Source organism: Mytilus galloprovincialis, chromosome 2, assembly GCF_965363235.1.
Source record: "Mytilus galloprovincialis chromosome 2, xbMytGall1.hap1.1, whole genome shotgun sequence".
NCBI classification, from domain to species: domain Eukaryota; kingdom Metazoa; phylum Mollusca; class Bivalvia; order Mytilida; family Mytilidae; genus Mytilus; species Mytilus galloprovincialis.
Window position 1 is genome coordinate 44,268,505 of NC_134839.1, and position 20,645 is coordinate 44,289,149.

Consider the following 20,645-nt stretch of genomic DNA (forward strand, 5'->3'; position numbering starts at 1 on the left):
AAATGATGATTCTAAAAAATAACGAAAATTAAGCATATATATGCTCTTTTAACTGTTCTTGAACAGGGCTCCGATTTTAAAAAAAGAGTTCAGATGATCAAGTTCTTTGAAGAAGGAAAAAGGGAAACCAATGGCACTGCTATATCATCTCAGAAATTATATAAATTATTACCATCAGTATTACAAGGCTATGAAGGATGCATTTAAATCTCTTCTGTTATGGATACGTTTGACAAATTCTGTATATAAAAAAAACAAGTTCCTTTTGTGGCATAACTTTATTCATATAGATTATTTCTCCTACATATCTTTATATATTGCTTTCTTTAGTTCAAATTGGAATCTCAGATAAGCATCTGGTACTTTAAAACCTCTCCTCTCTGTTCCATGTCTCTAGTCGACATGTGTACTTCAGAATAATTCCTGGCTGTCAGATGTATAGCAGAACTTTCACATAACTTCTTGATAAAACTGCTGTCTTACTCCCTTTTCGACACTGCAAACAAAAAAATCGAACAGGCAATTAAAGAGGGGTTTGCAACCAGATGTTCCCCGTACAAACAGATCGGACTTGAGAGCTCTTTCCCGAATCTGGCACTGGATTTATACATCAGATGCGTCACAAAATATAAACATGTTATTAAATATACTAGAATATGAAATAAAGAAAAATATAAATAGAATATGTTGATTATCATTTATGTCTACGAAACCACAAGATCCTACTTAATTTGCCATGTTTTCAAATCATATCAAATGTTTTCATTGGTCTACACTTGTTAGAAAAATGCACTTCACTTATTAGAAAAATGTACTGAAGTTATTGTTAGCTAAATTATCAATGTTAGGTTATTGCATATTCTTCAGAGCTGTATCTTGAACTAATGATGAATTGAAAAAGAGGGGATGGGTATACGTACTAAAAATTTGTCTGTATTTTCAACATGTCTAACTAACATGTGAGAAACATTGGTTTTAGAATACGAAATATATCTCATTCTGTAAACAGATATTAGTTTTCTCGTTTAAATTGTTTTACATTGTCTTATCGTGGCCTTTTATAGCTGACTATGCGGTATGGGCTTTGCTCATTGTTGAAGGCCGTACGGTGACCTAGAGTTGTTAATGTCTGTGTCATTTTTGTATCTTGTTGACAGTTGTCTCATTGGCATACCACATCTTCTTTTTTATATTGTAGGATTGTTAAGGTATTTTGGTGTTTTTACCCCCTCTTTTTTTGTAATATACACCACAAAAACATTTAATTAGGATAAAGAACTAATAATCAATAGTCCAATAATGTCAGGCTTCAGAGTTTCATATCATTTACATTCAACATGTTTATCGGATTTATTTTTACTATCAATGTTGAACCATTAATTTTTATCGGATTTTTTTTAACTACCAATGTTGAACCGTTCAACATCGAATGTAAACAAAAATTAGATAAAAAATGTTGAATGCAAATGATATGAACCTCCGGTCTTATATTAAAGGACAATATATAAGACTTCTGAGGTTCATATCATTTACATTCAACGGTTTTATCAATGTTAGGTTATTGCATATTCTTCAGAGCTGTATCTTGAACTAATGATGAATTGAAAAAGAGGGGATGGGTATACGTACTAAAAATTTGTCTGTATTTTCAACATGTCTAACAAACATGTGAGAAACATTGGTTTTAGAATACGAAATATTTCTCATTCTGTAAACAGATATTAGTTTTCTCGTTTAAATTGTTTTACATTGCCATTTCTAAACTACGTTGTAACAAATCACCAGGCTTGGATAACATTTCAAACAATATGATTAAACACAGTCAAAATGTTTTACTATCGTCTCTTTCAAAAATATTTAATTCTTGTCTGTCTCATGGTTTATACCCAAGAAATTGGACCGAAGGTTATATTACAGTATTACATAAGTCAGGTGAAGTCACTGACCCAAATAATTATAGAGGACTAACAATCACTAATGCAATTGGTAAGCTTTTTAACAGTATACTTAATATAAGGTTGGATAGTTTTTTAGAAGAAAATAATGTAATTAATGATTGTCAAATAGGTTTCACAAGAAAGGCAAGAACATCTGACCATATGTTTGTTTTAAAATGTATTTTTGATAAATACTGTAATACTAAGGATGGGAGAGTGTTTGCTTGCTTTGTTGATTTTCATAAAGCTTTTGATAAAGTAATACATACAGGAATTAGAATTAAGCTGTTAGAGATTGGGGTTAGTTCAAGGTTTTATAGCGTTATAAAGAATATGTATCTTGAAACTAGATCTTGTATAAAAATACATGATAAAATAACTGAATTCTTTCAAACAAAGCTTGGTGTTAAACAAGGAGATAACTTGAGTCCTAACTTGTTTAAAATATTTATAAATAGCCTTCCAGACTATTTTACACGAACCAGAGATCCAATTATGCTGGATGGCAAACTCATTCATTGCCTTATGTATGCTGATGACATTGTAATTTTATCTAACTCAGCTGAAGGACTACAAGAGAAATTAAATGAACTTCATAATTTTTGCAATGACTGGTGCTTAGATATAAATACTAAAAAAACTAAAGTGTTGATATTCAACAAGGCAGGCAGACATATCTCTCAAAAATTTATTTTCAACAAAGATGAGCTGGAGTGTGTATCTAATTATAAATATTTGGGTATCCAATTTAATGCATCATGTTCTTTTTCATATGCTCAGAATGACTTATACCAAAGAGCCTTAAAAGCATACTTCAAACTATGTAATGATTTTTTAGTGCATAATCCTACTGTTAAAAATGCAATTCATGTTTTTGACCATACAATAAAGCCTATACTTTTATATGGGTGTGAAATTTGGGGATATTTCAATCCCTTTACTGCACGTTTAAAAAAAGAAAACATAACAGTGGATACAATTTACTCAAGGATACTTTGTGAAAAACTTCATATTAAATTCTGCAAATATATTTTAGGCGTTAATAGGAAGAGTACAAACTTTGCAGTTTTGTCTGAATTAGGCCGTTTTCCACTTCACTATGATATAGTCAAACATGTTTTAGGATATTGGCATCGTTTAGAAAATATTGGCTCATCATTTCCCTTGTTAAAAGCTGCATATAATTGTTCTAAAAAGCTATTTGAAACAAAAAAAACCTCTTGGTATGGATCAATTAATATTTTAAGGGAAAAAATGTCAGGCATAGAAAAACATATTCTTGAAAAATACTCAACATTTAAACTACACTGTGGTCAGATAGTTAAGGGATACTATACTGCATTGTGGAAAAAACAGCTAGACATACATAAAGATGGTAAACTACGAACTTATGTAACATTCAAGTGCAACTATGGTTTTGAAAATTATTTGTCAATAATTCAACATTTTGAGCAAAGGAAATGTATTACTAGATTAAGAATATCTGCTCACAAATTGCAAATTGAATCTGGTAGATACCAGGGTACTCTTCGACAAAACCGAATTTGTCTCAGGTGCACCTCAGGTGAGGTTGAGGATGAAGTTCATTTTTTATTTAAATGTGACACTCATTTATTAAAAAGAGAGGAAATGATGCAAAATATATTAAAATCATGTCCAAACTTTCAAAATTTAAATATTGATAACAAATTAATTTGGATAATGAATAATGAGGATCCTAATGTACTATTTGCATTTTACAAATATATAGAAGATACTAAGAATTAAAGTACAACTTAATCTGCAATAACTAATTCATTATAACTCTTTAATATGAATTTGGATACCCTGTTAAGCCTGCACAGATCATAAGAAGAATTTCAAATTCTTTGGCACCGTCCCTTGATGCTCTTTGCTGGCTGGACACAGAATCTATAATCTTAGAAATATGTTTTTAAAATATATTTTCAATAATTAAGGAGCTTGACTCATCTGCATTAAGTACAAGTAGGGACTCCCCTTTAAGCACCGACTCTTGGTGCTTTCTGCAGATAAGTCATATTAAATATCCTTTATTAAATAAACTTTGTTATTTGCAGTATACCTCATAGTCAAATGTGGGAGTGCTTAATTGCTTTGTTTTTTTTTATTGGGTTCTTTTTGTATTTTCCGCACAAACTACTAATGCCTCATGTTTGTCTTCTCAAAGTGAAGATACACCTACCGGGTGCACTTGAGTCATTTTCAACATAGTATTCATTGAATAATAATACATTGCTACTATTTTGTTGAGTGTATTTTCTGTGTTATATTATTTTATTTTATTATTTTTATAACACTTGTTACATATCTTTACTGTGTGTGTATTGCATATGTTATTGTTTATAATAATATTGTCTGTATCATATGCCCTCCTGGGGCCCTAATTTGGTAAATAAAATATTCTATTCTATTCTATTCTATTCATTGTCTTATCGTGGCCTTTTATAGCTGACTATGCGGTATGGGCTTTGCTCGGCATTGTTGAAGGCCGTACGGTGACCTAGAGTTGTTAATGTCTGTGTCATATTTGTATCTTGTTGACAGTCGTCTCATTGGCATACCACATCTTCTTTTTTATATTGTAGGATTGTTAAGGTATTTTGGTGTTTTTACCCCCCCCCCCTTTTTTTTTTGTAATATACACCACAAAAACATTTAATTAGGATAAAGAACTAATAATCAATAGTCCAATAATGTCAGGTTCCAGAGTTTCATATCATTTACATTCAACATGTTTATCGGATTTATTTTTACTATCAATGTTGAACCATTAATTTTTATCGGATTTTTTTTAACTACCAATGTTGAACCGTTTAACATTGAATGTAAACAAAAATTAGATAAAAAATGTTGAATGCAAATGATATGAACCTCCGGTCTTATATTAAAGGACAATATATAAGACTTCTGAGGTTCATATCATTTACATTCAACGGTTTTATCGGATTTTTTTTATACTAAGAACCGTTTAACATCATTAGTAAAAAAAATCCGATATAAATGTTGAATATAAGTGATATGAACCTCCGAAGTCTTATGTAATAGCACTACGGTTAAAAGAATAATTGAAATTCAGTTAATTGAGTGTGGGAGGCTATATTTTAATCCACTTTATGAGTGTGTATTATATAATGTTACAATGTAACAAACCTATCAAACACACCGTGAAAAATAACATTGTCTCCCCTGGAAATGCTTAACAACAAGACACAAAAACCTGCTACCTTTTTTTTCTCTATATCACATAATTATGAAAACACATCACATAGATAGGGAATACTGTGCTTGTGTACACGTTTGAATGTGTAGGTGGCACACTCAGAACGATCGTCTCTAGATTATTTTTTTTAATTTGTCCCGGCCTTTCCGGGTTCACGTAGCAACACGTTTCTTTTCTTCCCAGCTATTCCTGATTATGAATTAATCCAAAACATGCATTTATCCCAATGCAACAACTATTAAACAACTCACCTATACCAATGGTGATCGTCTAATTCCTAGCTGATTCCTTTAATCGTACCTTTCTTGACGACACCCATCGTTGTAGCGTCTACCATTCGAGGTAGGGAAATTACATGATTTGACAGGAAAGCGAAATAAAGAAGGGGAGCAATTTTATCGAACCGCATTCCGGACTGTATGGTAATTATAACAAGATCTTTTAACTTTTCGGTGGAAAGACCTTTTGTTTTTATTCTGATTAGTTCTTTTCTCTGTTGCTCTGATTTTTTTCTTTGAAACAGACTTGGCAATAATTAGCGAGGACATATCGAAACTATGTAGACTTTCTTGTAACAAATATACAACTACTATTTGCACTTATGCATTATACTTTATTTCTGAAAATATCAAGAGTTTGTTTTGATTGACACAAGACTGACATGTTCCTCAATTCACGACTTTGATTTTGTTATGCTCCGTCGACGATAGAGATTGCCATTATATTTAAAAGTCTCAGTTACGTCCGTTCATCCGTCCGTCTCTGTTTGTGGTAAATGATTTGGTTATAGTTTATGATGAATTTTTAGTGTCATCAACTTAAATGAATAATGTGGTTTCTCTAAACATATCATTGTAAAAGTGTAGAGTAAGTCAAATCCACTGAAAACTGAATACACGTACACAAGTTTTTTTATCATTAAAGATGACTATGTTTGTTCATGATTAAGTACGGTTTTTACCCAAAATGTACTGTTCGTTATTGAAATGTGACGGTGTGTTCAGTCCAAGAAATTCACCACGAAGTTGTGATCAAATAGAGATAAAACTGAGTACATATATAAATCAAAAGATGCAATATGAGTGTCAACGAGACAGCTCTCCATCCAAATCATAATTTATTAAAAAGTTTATAGTACGGTCGTCATTACGGAGCGTTAGCTCACACCTAACAGCAAACTATAAAAAGGCCCAAAAGGACTGTAACAAAACGATAAACATATATGAACCACACCAATAAACAACTACCACTGAATAACAAGTCCCGAGACCCCCATATCAGCCCGAGACGGAGTCGAGGTGCTGATATGGGTCGAGGGATGATACCCAGGCTGATATGGAAAGTGCCATGTATTAATCGCTTTATCATATACTTCCGACAATAGTTTTATGTAAGGCAAATAAACAAATGCAATAACTAAAACAGTCAAAAACTTTATAAAGAAGTTGAATAATGAATCAAATATACTATAATTGTCCAACAACAGCATCAGTACCTCCATATATATATGTATAGGTACATTTTCTAATGAGGCATTTAGAAACATTGAAAATTTGGAAGAGTTTTATGATCATTATTACTCCATGTTTGTTGTACTATAAAATTATTCTTAATGTTCATCATAAGGAATTGAAAAATATGGCCGTGAATTACTATGAGTACAGACAAACTGGTAAAAGTTTTAAGGCATGGCAGGAACTAGATTTAAGACAGACAGCTATAGATACCATAAACATGCTATGTATACACAAGCCAGAGTCTGAGCTTGATTTGCTATATGATATAAAAACTAAACATTTTAATATGAAATAATAATACATAATTAATACGAAATTACATCAACTAATATCATGTCAATTGAATAAATGACAAAGAATAGCAAAGGTGGGTAGAAAAATCTGCCCCATAAATAAACACATAGGGCGGTATGTGGGTGGGAATTTTGAACAAATTGTTTGATAAGAATCACAAGTTAACATATCAAATGCTGATGATAAAAGGAAGTGACCACAATACACTTACACGTGAACTCGTACTGACCCGCAAGATCATTGACCAATAAGAAAGATGATATCCAATCATGCATTGGTCATAAGTGAAATTTCTCTGCACGTGAAAACATGTTATCTAATTTCAACAATTTATCGTTTAATTAAGTAGGACACTCTGACCCTTTGACCAGACTATAGAGACATCATACATTTATAGTATTAATAGCTCACTCTTTTATTTAAGTCGGTTAGTAATAACCAATTAAAACAGAAGTATCTTCTCTGCTGTCTTAAATTATTTTATTCCGCTTAATTTTCATGTTTTTGATGTTCATTTTTTTTCCAGTCTGCAGAAGATAGCAAAATAAACAAACACCCGAGTTTCATTTGATACGGTCCACTCAGTTACACAATTTAAACCTGTTAAATAACCTATTGTTTACAGGTGTCTATTGTCCATCTAATGTCCATTTAAATCAATACTACTCACAACTTTGATTATATGAGGGGAGCTTCTCAATCGTTTTCACTACTTAGTTAATTTTTGCACCTTCTGCAGGAACGAAAAAAAAATGGATAGCAAAATCTAGAAAAGTTTATAATTTTCTGAAACATAAAAATGTATTTAAAATTTATTATCTAGTTCCTGCCATCCCTTAAAACTGTTGCAGGTGCAGGGCCGTAACTACATTGAGGCAAATGAGGCAAATGCCTCATGTTGGAAATTTTCTCAAAAAAAAAAAAAAAAAAAAACTGAAACAGGATTGTCTTCATATCAACCTGAATTATTTTCACGAAGTGTCTTGCAAGTCTCTCTGTTGTCTCCCGTGCATGTTTTTCGAGATCCATGTTTCTATTTTACTTTTAGTTTTCAGAGTTGATGGTCTATTGTTTGTACTTCTGTGTCCCGGGTTTGTCTTTTGTTCATTTATTGTTCTACTTTATAACTCTAGTCTGCACAGTGTTGATTTTCATTCGTAAACTGTGGTTTTGCCATGTTGCATGTCCACCGATGTCCAGACATTGTACGTGAAACTATTTTAAGAATATACGATGCTACTGGACATCAAAAAAATGTCGTTTCTGCATGGAGAATTGAACTTGATATCAAAGAATACAAAAGTGGCTCTTTTTTGTAGATAAACTAGATAGCTGACATGGTTTAAATTAAAGTAAGACCACAAATTTCCCGGTATCAAATCATCTTTAAAAAAAGTCAATTTATTGCTATATGGCCTTTTACATTGAAGGATTAAACTTGCATGAAGTCGTGTTTAGACTCTTAAACAGAAAAAAAGAATATGGAGTAAACGTGCACAGGACCTTATCTCACACGAAGTCAATGCATAGAAAAAATACAAATGATCAATGGCCAAAGTTTTTTTCCCCTATTCTTCATCTTGATAGATGATGGAGGGTCTTCAACAATAAAAGAATCATTAATACCATAAAACAAGGTCAAGATGGTCCTTAGTGTCGACTTAAGCAGTACTAGTACTTAAAATATAATACTGCACTGTCACTCTATTCAATCTAGCCATAAAAAAATCACCAAAGTCTGAATTAAGCACAATACAAGACAAGACAAGAACAGACAGACATAATGATTATGAGAATTTCGGTTTTTGCTTTATTCTACATATCGGTCTACTTTTAATGTTGTCCCCGTAAAACCTAAAAGTCTTAAATTACAATGAGTTTTTGCTTTGAGAACAGAATATTGTCAAAAGAAATAGCTTAAAATTAATTACGTTTCAATGTAAGTAAGAGTCGGGGAAACGCTCAGAATGCACGATCTTGCGTTATTTTTCTCAGAGCTTCTGGGGGCCTTGAGCGGCCCGGAGACCCCACGCAAATTTTTTTTCACCTCGCTACGCTCGGCGAATATATTTTGCCTCAATATTATAAGAGGCTAGTTACGGCCCTGAGGTGTATAGGTTAGTCTGTACTCAGAGTAAAATTTGGGGTGTAAATACGGCCATTTTAGCCAAAAGGTTATGATGAACCTTAAGGCATGGCAGGAACTATAGATATATATAAAAGTTATATGAAGTCTACGTTTCAGAAAATTAAAAACTTACCTGGATTTTGATGTCCAGTTTTTTCCAGTCTGCAGAAGATAGCAAAATAAACAAACACCCGAGTTTCATGTGATACGGTTCACTCAGTTACACAGTTTAAATCACCTATTTTCTGCAGATGTCTATTGTCCATCTATTGTCCTTAATAGTTATCCCATAAGGACTTGGTGTGTCAGTGTAAGATCACCCCGATGGCCGGAGGCCAGAGGGTGATCTAACACTGACACACCAAGTCCGACTGGGATAACTATTTTACATCCCAGCTGTTTTAGATTAGACGAAAAACCATTTACAATTTATAAAATCTAGTTTAGAACGCCACACAACCATAACAATATACTTTATATATTACTATATGATGTATACCCATTTTGAACCCCAAACACGATGAGTAGATATCAAACAATGTCAACTCGCCCCACTTGCCAATCGGCCCACACTATATCGCCACTTTTTGAAAATATCGTCCCACTCTTGTTTACCGACTTGCCTCACTTTGAAAGAGTGTAAAATCAAATTGAACAATCAGTCTGAAAACTCACTAATTAACGAAAATGGTTAAAACACCACAGAATAAAGGTTTGACAACTCGCCCCACTTTTAAAAAATTCTTGCTTCCTTTAAGTACGTCAAATTACTATTATTTCGTATCAAGTCGTCCTGGTGTAGTGGTATGTGTCGTGGCTTGATATGCTAAAGGTCTTGAGTTCGAATCCCAGCATATACACTGGATTTAAAAAATTTTCTACGTGAATTTTAATAGATAGTTGTATAATTAATTATAAGTTTTATAGTGGATTTTACATTCCCGCCAAAATGTTACAGAACAAAGGAAAGCATGCATAACAAAGAAACTCAAACTGGGGTGATCTGGTAGGGGTGATCCGGCTCAGATCACCCCTGTTAGAACAAAGGAGCTGGGAATTAAATTTTTAGAATTAAAATTTAGTTTTGTAAATTAAATACTCACCTTCATAAATTTAGATATCAGTCCACTCGCTGCATTATTCAACCGGAAACCAGCCAGAAAAAGAAACCATGACCCCGTGACAACCTCTCCCACCTGACACCTGTGTGTCCTAAACCTTCATCATTTATTCCTTAAAATGCTAGGCACTAAAAGGGGGATGAAGGGGAGGAGGGAGGGACCTCTGATTTATGAAGGTGAGTATTTAATTTACAAAACTAAATTTTAATTCTAAAAATTTAATTTTTATTACATTAAATACCTCACCTTCATAAATTTAGATAACAGAATTTAACGAAGGGCTGAATCCCCATCACTAGGAGGAGGAAAAACAACCTGTTGAGCAGCAACCAAAGGCCCTAAAGATTAGAGGTTGTCACAATGAAGAGGCATGGACCGTAAATAATGGTTATAAAAGGCACTATCAGACCTCCAAAAACCAGCTGACATGATTTCCGACATAGAGGAGGAATTAAAAATGTTCCAAGAAGAGGCTAAGGCTCTTACTTCATGTGCTTTAACTTGATGTTTAACTAAAACTTCAGAAGAAGCAGATTTATAGGCCAAAATGACAGTATTGCAAATCCAAGTAGAAATGGTTTTGGCAGAAATGTCAGAAATTCCTTTTTTAATAGGAATAAACAACCTAGAAGAACCAGCAGATCTTAATTTCGCTGAAGAAGCTAGGTAAACAAGCAAGGCTCTCACTGGACACAAAACCTGATTATCCGATGTGGGAGGTAAAGCAGGAATAGTAATAATACCAGAACCTTTATCAGGTAACTGGTTCTTTGCTAAAAAAGATGGATCAGTGAGAAGAGTAACTGAAGACTTATCAGATGCAAAGCGGAGACAAGACTCAGAAATTGACAGAGCATGAATCTCACTCCTTCTGCGACCAGTAGCCAAAGCTATCAGAAAACAACATTTATAAGATAAAAATTTGAAGGAGGCTGAATGTAAAGGTTCAAAAGGTGAAAACTGAAGAACCTTCAAAACTAAACCTAAGTCCCAAGAAGGAACCAAACGCCTTTGACGAGGTCTATTAAGGCAAAAGTTTTTTATCAATAATGACAAAAACTCATTATCCCCAAAATCAGAGCCTCCTGAAAGTGATATTGTTCTGGCTATGGCAGATCTATATCCCTTTATAGTAGAAGGAGAATAACCTTTCTCCTCAAAAAGGTAAAGGAAGAAATCCGCTAACTGTTGTACAGTGACAGAGAGTGGATTAATCTGCTTCGACAGACACCAAGTACAGAAGATAGACCATTTGGAGTCATAAACTGCTCCTGTAGATTGTCTGACTGATCCTGAGATACGCTTGGTTGCTCCCTCAGAAAGCCTCCCTTTCTGAGGGAATCCCTGACAACAACCAAGCGTGCAGATGGAGATTCTCCAGACCTTGATGCAGTTTTCTTCCTTTGAATTGAGACAGTAGATCCTCTCTTAGAGGCAAACAAAGGGGCTTCGCACAACACAGAAGTAGTAGTTCTGGGAACCAAGACTGTCTTGACCAAGCCGGAGCAATAAGAATGGTCTTGCAAAGATCACTCTGAATCTTGTGCAAGATCTTTGGAAGAAGACGAAAAGGAGGGAACATGTAACTGAACATTCCCTTCCAAGATAGGGTCATAGCATCTACTGCCCAAGCTTTCTCGTCTGGAATGGGAGAAACGTAAGTCTCCAATTTGTGATTCAGACTGGTGGCAAAAAGATCTATATGAGGACGATCCCAACGAAGAATGATCTCCTGAAACACTGATGGATGAATTTCCCATTCTGTGTTCACTGAAACACGGGAACGGGAGAGAGCATCCGCCAGAAGATTTTGACTGCCTGGAACATGTCTCACTGACAGAAAAATATTGAGACTGTGACACAGAAGAAGAATTTCCTTGCTCAGATGATACAGAGAAAAGGAATGGGCCCCTCCTTGATTCTGAAGATAAGCCACTACTGTGGAGTTGTCCGTGGCAACCAGTAGTGACTGACCCTGAATCACAGCCTGAAACTGACGGAGAGAAAGAAACACAGCTCTCATCTCTAGAAGATTGATGTGTTCCTCCAACTGAGCACCTGACCAAAGGCCTGATGCTGTCCTGCCCTCCAGATAAGCTCCCCAACCCATCAGACTCGCATCTGTGAACAAAGTTAGGCTGGGATCTGGAGGATCCAACAAAACTCCCTTCCGAAGATGTTTTTCCTGAAGCCACCATTGAAGATGAGGTAACAACCGAGGAAGGATGGGAACAGGTGCCTCCCACAACTGAGAAATTGGATGCCAAAACTCCATCAGATACCACTGGATTGGACGAATGTGTAGACGTCCTAGTGGAATGACGTCCATGATCGAAATCAAGAAACCCACCAGCTGAAGCAATTGACGAGCTGGGACAGATGAAAACTGAGTCAGAGCATTGACTAACTGACATACCTTGACTACCTTCTCTTCTGGAGGAAGCACTAGACCCAAATCTGTCCGAAAATGTTCTCCCAGGAAATTGAAACTCTGACTGGGAATTATCTCTGATTTTTCCCATGAAATCAAAAAACCCAGTCTCAGGAGTAAAAGGATAGACAAATTGGTGTGTTCCTCCAAAAGAGAACGGCAATGATTCTTGATGAGAGAATCGTCTAGGTAGGAATGAATGAGAACTGCCCGAGTATGAAGATACGACACCACCGTCTGAAAAATCCTGGTAAAAACTAGGGGTGCAATAGCCAGGCCAAAAGGCATAGCCTTGAAACTGTAAACCTTGTCTGCCCACACCAGTCTCAGGAAATGACGAAACTTGTGAGAAATAGGGATGTGAAAATAGGCGTCCATCAAATCTAGAGAGGTTGTCCAAGTTCCTAAATGAATTGTCGACCTGATAGACCTGTTGGTCTCCATTTTGAAATGTGGGACCACCAGATACTGATTGAGAACAGAAAGATCTAGAACCGGTCTCATTTTCCCGTTCTTCTTGGGTACCAAGAACAGCCGGGAATAAAACCCTAGATGAAAAGGAGGATTTACCTCCTCCAAAACACCCTTCTGAATCAGAATGTTCACTTCGTTTTGTAACAACTGATTCTTTTGAGAATCCTTTGTCACTGACAGATTGATTGGAACAGGAGAAAGAGGAGGCTGTTCCAGAAACTGAAGTTCCAATCCCCTCCGTAAAATCGAAAGTACCCACTTGTCTGAAGTTATCAGAGCCCATTGATCTAGAAAGTGGGACAGCCTGCCCCCCACTGGAAGATGAGGAAGAGGAGAAGTATAATTTTCCTCTTCCAGTGGGGAACGATTCAACGGAGGGGACAACACATCACTTACCCTGCTTCTTTCCCTTAACCACTTTAGCTTTCTTCCCACTTGAATAGTTGGGACGAGAAAAAGCTGGCCTCTTCGTAGGCTGTGAATTCGAAGAAGAAGAGGTAGAAGCCTTGGGTTGATGAGAAGACGAAGAAGAAGAAGGATTATTCATCTGAGTAGTTTTGACAAATCTTTTCCCATCAGTGACCTTCACATCCACCTTGACTACAGGAGGGGCCTTATTCACCTCCTCCTGTAACTGCTCTAAGGAAACAGAGAACAACTTGTCCTTAGACAAAGGAGAACTGACAAGTCTCTGCTGAAGAGCTTCAGAGACAGTTGATTTTTCAAGAATCTCCTGTCTCTTAGCAAGAGTAAAGTTGGCCACAGTACCAAGAAGAAGGAATTGAGACATTCCAAGACTCTTGTCTACCTGAAGCAGCATAGACCTCAAATCTGAAAATTCCTCCCCTTTGTCCTTTAACAGAGACCCAGCTGCTGACAAAAAGTGCTCAGCTGTCTCAAGAACAAAAGTCAAACACCTCAGATTATTCTCTGACTTGACATAAGAAGCTTGAGAAAGTCTGAGGCCATCCAAAGGTTTCGAACCAAGCAAACTAGAAAAAGCCCGGTCACAAGCAGGAGCCGACATACCCAAGGAAGATCCATGGATCTCAAAGTCCTTAGATCTACATCTCCCTGGGTAAGAGGCAGGTCCGAAACCAGAGAACTTACTACCACCAGTTTTGCTAGTGTTAGCAAGATTCTCAGCCAGAGAAGAGTTTACAAAAGACAAAGCAGTTGTAAAGTGCCCAGACTCTGGAAAAGAATAATACCCCTTAGACTCTGGCTTGACTATACCTGAGCAAGCCATGAAATCTGAAGGAGTAGAAGAAACCCTAGGTGGAGACGACATGGGCATATCCGACATATTCCTACGAATAGAATAGACCAGACTCCTAAGGCATTCTGGGTTGCCTGAAGCAGGATCCTTAGGAGCGAAAGCATCTCCCTCTGTGCTTACTACACTATCAACATCAGAAATACCATCTTGGTCCTCCAAAAAGTTACCTTCCTGACTTCTAGGGGCCAAAGAAACTGAGTCGTCTTCCAACAACTGTCTAGGAGGTCTGGGAGGATCCTGTGCAGGATCCTGAGACAGACCCCTAGACTCCATAAGATCAAGCCTGTTACCAAATTCCAAAAACTTAGCATTAACAGTAGCTTGTATCTTGTGAATGGAGGTGGTAAGACTCCTCATCTCATCCTTAAAGGAGGATGACTCTGAAGAGGATCTACCACCAAACCCCTGACCAGACCAAACTGATTGAGCCGAATAAGGATCAAAAGGCTGGGGATAAGGCGGCAAGTTGGGCATTCCCATAGGCATGGGAGGGTATGCAAAATTCATGGGCCACCTAGTCCGAGAAAAGGGGTCACTCCTGATGCCAGCTGGTAGTGTCTCCTGCCTGCTTGTCGTGCAAGCCACAGGAGACGTTGGTATCTCTGCAGGCCTAGTTACGGTATGTGATACCCTGCTAGGCCTAGATAACCTCAACTGACTAGCACCAGGAGTGAAAGGCAAAGTCCTGAGAGGAACAGGTTCCGAGTCCTGTTCCTGACCGACACCAGAAACACCTGGAATAAACTCCAAACTTCTATCCCAAAATTCATCTGAATGGGTGGCCGAACGCCAAGGGGACAACAAATTACCATTGGATGTGTGAATTTGACTGTCACTTACCTCTTGGGTACCTGAAGCTGGAATTTTATCCATAATATTCAGATAAAATTAATATAAAATTATCCAAATATACTATAATTATAAACAAAAATATCAATATAAATTACTAAATATATAAATTATCAACTTGTTAAACTGTTTGTGAAAAAATAAACTTTTTCCTCCTCCACAAAAAAACGTGCAGCATGCGTTGTAGAACCGGAAAAAATGATGAAGGTTTAGGACACACAGGTGTCAGGTGGGAGAGGTTGTCACGGGGTCATGGTTTCTTTTTCTGGCTGGTTTCCGGTTGAATAATGCAGCGAGTGGACTGATATCTAAATTTATGAAGGTGAGGTATTTAATGTAATAAAATGTAAATTTAAATCAATACTACTCACAACATGTATTATACCAAAAGATTCTCAAAACAATTTCCCAACTTAGTTTATTTTGGCACCTTCTGTAGGAACGAAAAAAACTGGAAAGCAAAATCTAGTAAAGTTTATAATTTTCTACAACATAAAATGCATTTAAAATATATATATATCTAGTTCCTGCCATCCCTTAAAACTTTTGCAGGTGAATAGGTTTGTCTGTACTCAGAGAAAAATTTGTGCTGTAAACACGGCCATATTTTTCAATTCCTAATGATGAACCTTAATTGTCAATGGCATTTGTTAGCAAGTACTAAACTATCCCCACAGAAGTTCCCGTAAATTTTGACGTCGTCATAAAAAATATCTGACGTCACAATGAAAAAGTAAACAATCAATACCAGAAACACCGCAAATAACTTGCACGAGAAGCACTGTTATGGGTTTTTGCACGAGACGCCCGTGATATGGATTATCAGCTCGGGCTGATATGGGTTATTAGCCTGGGTGGAAAATTATGGCTTGTGTACTTCCGCTCATTACACATATGCAAAAGCTATCATATCAATGCTAAGTATATGATAAATATACATTACAATCATTCCATAACACAAATGAAGTTCACTTATTCCTTATAGTATCTGAAAAACAGACCAAACAAGAATAAAAAAACACGAACCATGAATATAAAATCAAGGTAAGATTAATATTACTGCAAGATAGACAATTACACCATACAAACATTCCGTACACCATATATCTAGCTAAATGCTTATAGTATCCGAGAAATACACCAAAACACAAAAAAAAAATACTTTGCCCGACCACTTAACCCTGAAAATGAGGTCAAGGTCAGATGACAGCCATCAAGTTGACATTTAGACATTAAAATCGCCCGGTTTTCTTACAACCAAATATAGAACTATTGCATTTGGTATCTGAGATTTCGTCTAAACCACGAACATTTAACCTTGTTGAATGGTCAATAAAATGAGTTCATGGTCAGGTGAAAACTGTTTTCCTAATTTTGGGCGCACACCATATCATATTGTGTGCATAATATGTTCAAGTTGTGCGCACAATATATTTAAATTGGGTGCACAATATATTTAAATTGGGTGCACAATATATGCGCACAATATATTTTTTTGTGCACACAATATAATTAAGTTGTGCGCACAATATATAATTCCTTCGTAACTGTAAAAGAAAGCGACAAATAAATTTAATTACCAAATAACTCGCTATGTACTGGGGATTTTTTGTCCAATTTGACGGAAGCTATAATAAAACTCCATATGAGAGTTATCTCCCATTACTGTATTAGACGTAAGTAATATATAGATGTATAGCGATATATTTACTCCACTATTCTGTGAAAAGACCTATTGTATTTGTTCTGATTTTTTTTCTTCTTCCGCCAAATTTGTTTTGTGTCCTGTTTTGTGGTTTTTCAAGATGCCGCTTAGATTTTTTAACATATAATATCGATGAGTTATTGCGCTTTTGAGACTGACCTTGTTTAGTCGAAGACTTTTTATTGTATTAGAGTTATCTCCTCAAACACTGAAGATCATAAACCTGATGATCATCGACAAACCTGAAGATCATAAACGTCATTTTCTGAAAATAATATATTAGCAGAGGTATTGATTTTATCAACTTATCTAGTATATTTAATGACTCTACCGTTCAAAACTTTGTACCTCCCTATTTTGATAACATAGAACCCCTATAATTTCATACACATACACAAAAAAACAGCAGAAGTTTGATGTTAGAATTAGAATTAGAATAATACGTCGGTAACATCAGACGTGAATGTAGATAATAATACTCCCTTAACTTGAAAATGTGAATCGTCGAAGTTTAGATTTGTTCCCTATGGCCATGTTATAAGGCCAACTAAAATTAATTAGTAGATTTTCATCCAAATTTTTGAAAAAAATGGGGTGGGTGGGAGGATTTTATTTTTTAAATTTTATTTCATATGAAACCCTCGTCACAAGTTCTTCATACCGCGGGGTATAAACTAGTGGAAAACAAGCTTGTATAATGTATATACATGCTGTATGAGGAATCCTACACTATTTTTTAAACTCTTAAATAAAAATCCCTGATTGGCAACCATTGTTATACATGTAATTGCCGCTTCAGAAACCTATTTATAGTATACATCAAAAAGTTGGACTATACCTACACCAAATTTATTTTGCTTTCTAAGCAATGGTTTGTAATCCCCATAAAATCAATAAAATGTATTGGTACAATTGTATGCAACACAAGTATTATGAGTACAGAATAAAATGTAAACTCAGTATTGTAAAACATGAACTTAACCAAAAAGTAGTTGTTGTTTAATGACTAAATTGAGGGTATTGGGACAGTTGACAGCTACAGAGGGTGTTTGCTGTTTGTCAACAAAAACAATAGCCATGGGTATTATAATTAAAATGCGTGTTTGTTGACTTTTTTTTCTCAATATATGGTCATAAATCAAACAAGTTCGTGCTTGTGTCAATGTCTTTAATCCAGTCATGTTTTTTTTGTACCAATTTGTTCTACGATTCTTGCGCTTTGGATATCATTCACAGTCCAAATTTCCTGACACAAAGTCATTGTATAAATACAGAAGAAACACGATTTTCGAATCACTTGTGACTACCGCTATTTGCGTTCAAGGACAAGGCGTTTTACTCGTAACTCGAATATTTCATGCCCTTCTCGTTATCAATCTCTATTCTCGGTAGATGATGTTGTCATCATAGAGCAGTGCTGCAGAATATGTTGCCTTAATCATTTTCGTTAGATTACTCCAAGAAATACAAAAACGAAATTTGAAACAGGAAGTTTTGAATGAAAAGAAGTTATCGATGGTTCCTGGTAACGGACATGAAGAAAATCCGGAAATCGTATTTTTGTTAAATAAAAAAAATCGGGGCGGGACGATTTCAGAGGGGCGGGCGGGGATGAAAATCTAGCAATTAATTTTAATTGGCCTAACAGTCGAACTCAATATCGTTCAGGACAGAGAGGCTAAAAAGTTTTTGAAAAAAGGCCCAAAATATCGTCCTCCATCTAAATAAAAATAGGTTGGAAAGAGTGTCGTCAAGTCACCAGAGATGTTCTTTCCTCGTTTTGTAAAAAGTGGTGTAAACGGGCAAAAATCTAATAAAAAATGTCTTGATTCTTATTTAAATAAATGTAGTAGATAACATCATTTTGAAAATAATTTAGAAGTAAATCAACATCAATTCGAAAATAATTTAGAAGTAAATAATAAAGTACATAATACACCAATTGCCAGAATAAGAAATAAACTTCAAGAACTTTCAAAGCGGTTTGTGTTTGTACCGGCCGACAAAGCAGCCAATTATGTGGTGGTGGTGTCACAGAATAGAAGTTTCTTCATAATACTAGTTCCAAAAGGAAAACATACTCTGGAATATTATTTCCACAGGAATAAATATTACAGTATATGTTCCTAACGGAATAAATGGTATAGAGTATTTGTACCAACAGGAATAGATATTATGACCATGTTTATAACAAAGTTTCCATTGGAACTTCTGTTAGGCGGAACAAATATATGTTGACAGTGGTATGCCGTAAATACTACACGTACGTTCTTAAGAATGAAATTTTAAATTCATTTACATTCAAGCCCATTCGCTCATATAGTAAACAAACATATCACAACCGCATCAAAGCTTATGGCTTTTTCTGGACATTTAAAGATCCCTACTACACGGCTGGTAATCTACACACGCAGAACATTTGGTTCTGCAATGAAAACCGTGAGAGGATTTTCCGGTTGTGCTTGAGTGGAGTAATTGTCACCGCTTCAAAAGGTATGTACATTTCTAAATCTCAATTTTCTTATTCACCTGATCAAAATATTGAAAATCGGAGAATGCTATGCTGTGGTGAATACTTTAACGAAGAGATACATGTATCATTTACTGTTGTACGTAGAGTTGAACTCCTACAAAATCAGTTGTCCCACGAGAAAATGCCTAAAAAAGTGACATTTCAATTTTGAATGGTTCTATTTACAGACCTAAAAGTTCAAATTTAGTATTTTATTCGGGCAATGGGTATGAATGTTGCTTTTGGCGGCGTGTGCGCTGTCCGGTGTTGATAGACGTCTTTATAATTCCAAAAACAACATTTTTCCATGACTGAGTCTTGCGTGAGGGGATCGGTTCTGATTGAGGACATCGTGAATGCGTGAGGGGAAGTACAAACATTTTTTTTAATCTTTGGCTTTGTGACTTTTGTTGACTCAATAAATGTGATCAAATCAATGCTGATTAAAAAGCACAGATTTCTCCTTATACTTTAATAGATGTTAACTGATCACTGATTTAATGAAATCAAACTATTAATTTTTTGTTCAATTCAGAAAATGCCATTGTTCAAAGGAAAAAGGGACTGAAATTGACTCTCTACAAAAAACCATGGAGATACAAATTATCCCCGCCCTCGAAGCTAACTAAACCCCCTGGGAGTAGTCCAGTGGCGGATCCAGGGGGGGGGGTTCCGGGGGTGCGCACCCCCCCCTTTATTTTTGACGATCAATGCATTTGTATCGGGACATATGTTTTGCACCCCCCTTTGCCCTGGGTGCCCTGGGTTAGCACCCCCCCCCCCTTTCGAAAATTCCTGCATCCGCCCCTGTTAAGTCCTGTCGTCAAATATACGTCACAGAGATCACCACATATATCTAAGAAAATTATATCGCCGATGAAAACTTCGACACCTATTAGACGAAATCTGTTCGCCCAAAATCACGAAATATTCGAAACAACACAGGCAGATATACAGATGATTCTAAAAACACAAAATTTGATATTGTTTAAATATTTTGATTTATACAATAAATCACCAAATATTCTTTATATAAATAAAGTCTAAATATTGGATTGCAAATCTGTCTCCATATTTGCAGATGTGGGCAAATAATCGATCTAGGTTTTACTTGTAGCAAGAAAACAAAATCGTTGACAACATTTTTTGTCTTTATT

The 20,645-nt window shown here is 35.7% G+C and overlaps 1 protein-coding gene and 1 long non-coding RNA gene across 4 annotated transcripts in view; one reads left to right on the top strand and one right to left on the bottom strand.

The window, feature by feature from the left end:
* Nucleotides 1-20,645, top strand: part of LOC143063649 (angiotensin-converting enzyme-like) — a 183,554-nt gene that overhangs the window by 82,111 nt on the left and 80,798 nt on the right. The gene's annotated exons all lie outside the window — the stretch shown is intronic.
* Nucleotides 260-5,622, bottom strand: LOC143062261 (uncharacterized). Its single transcript, XR_012974646.1, has 2 exons — nt 5,430-5,622; nt 260-496 (listed from the first exon to the last, which is right to left on the bottom strand). It is a non-coding gene; the product is annotated as an uncharacterized LOC143062261 (long non-coding RNA).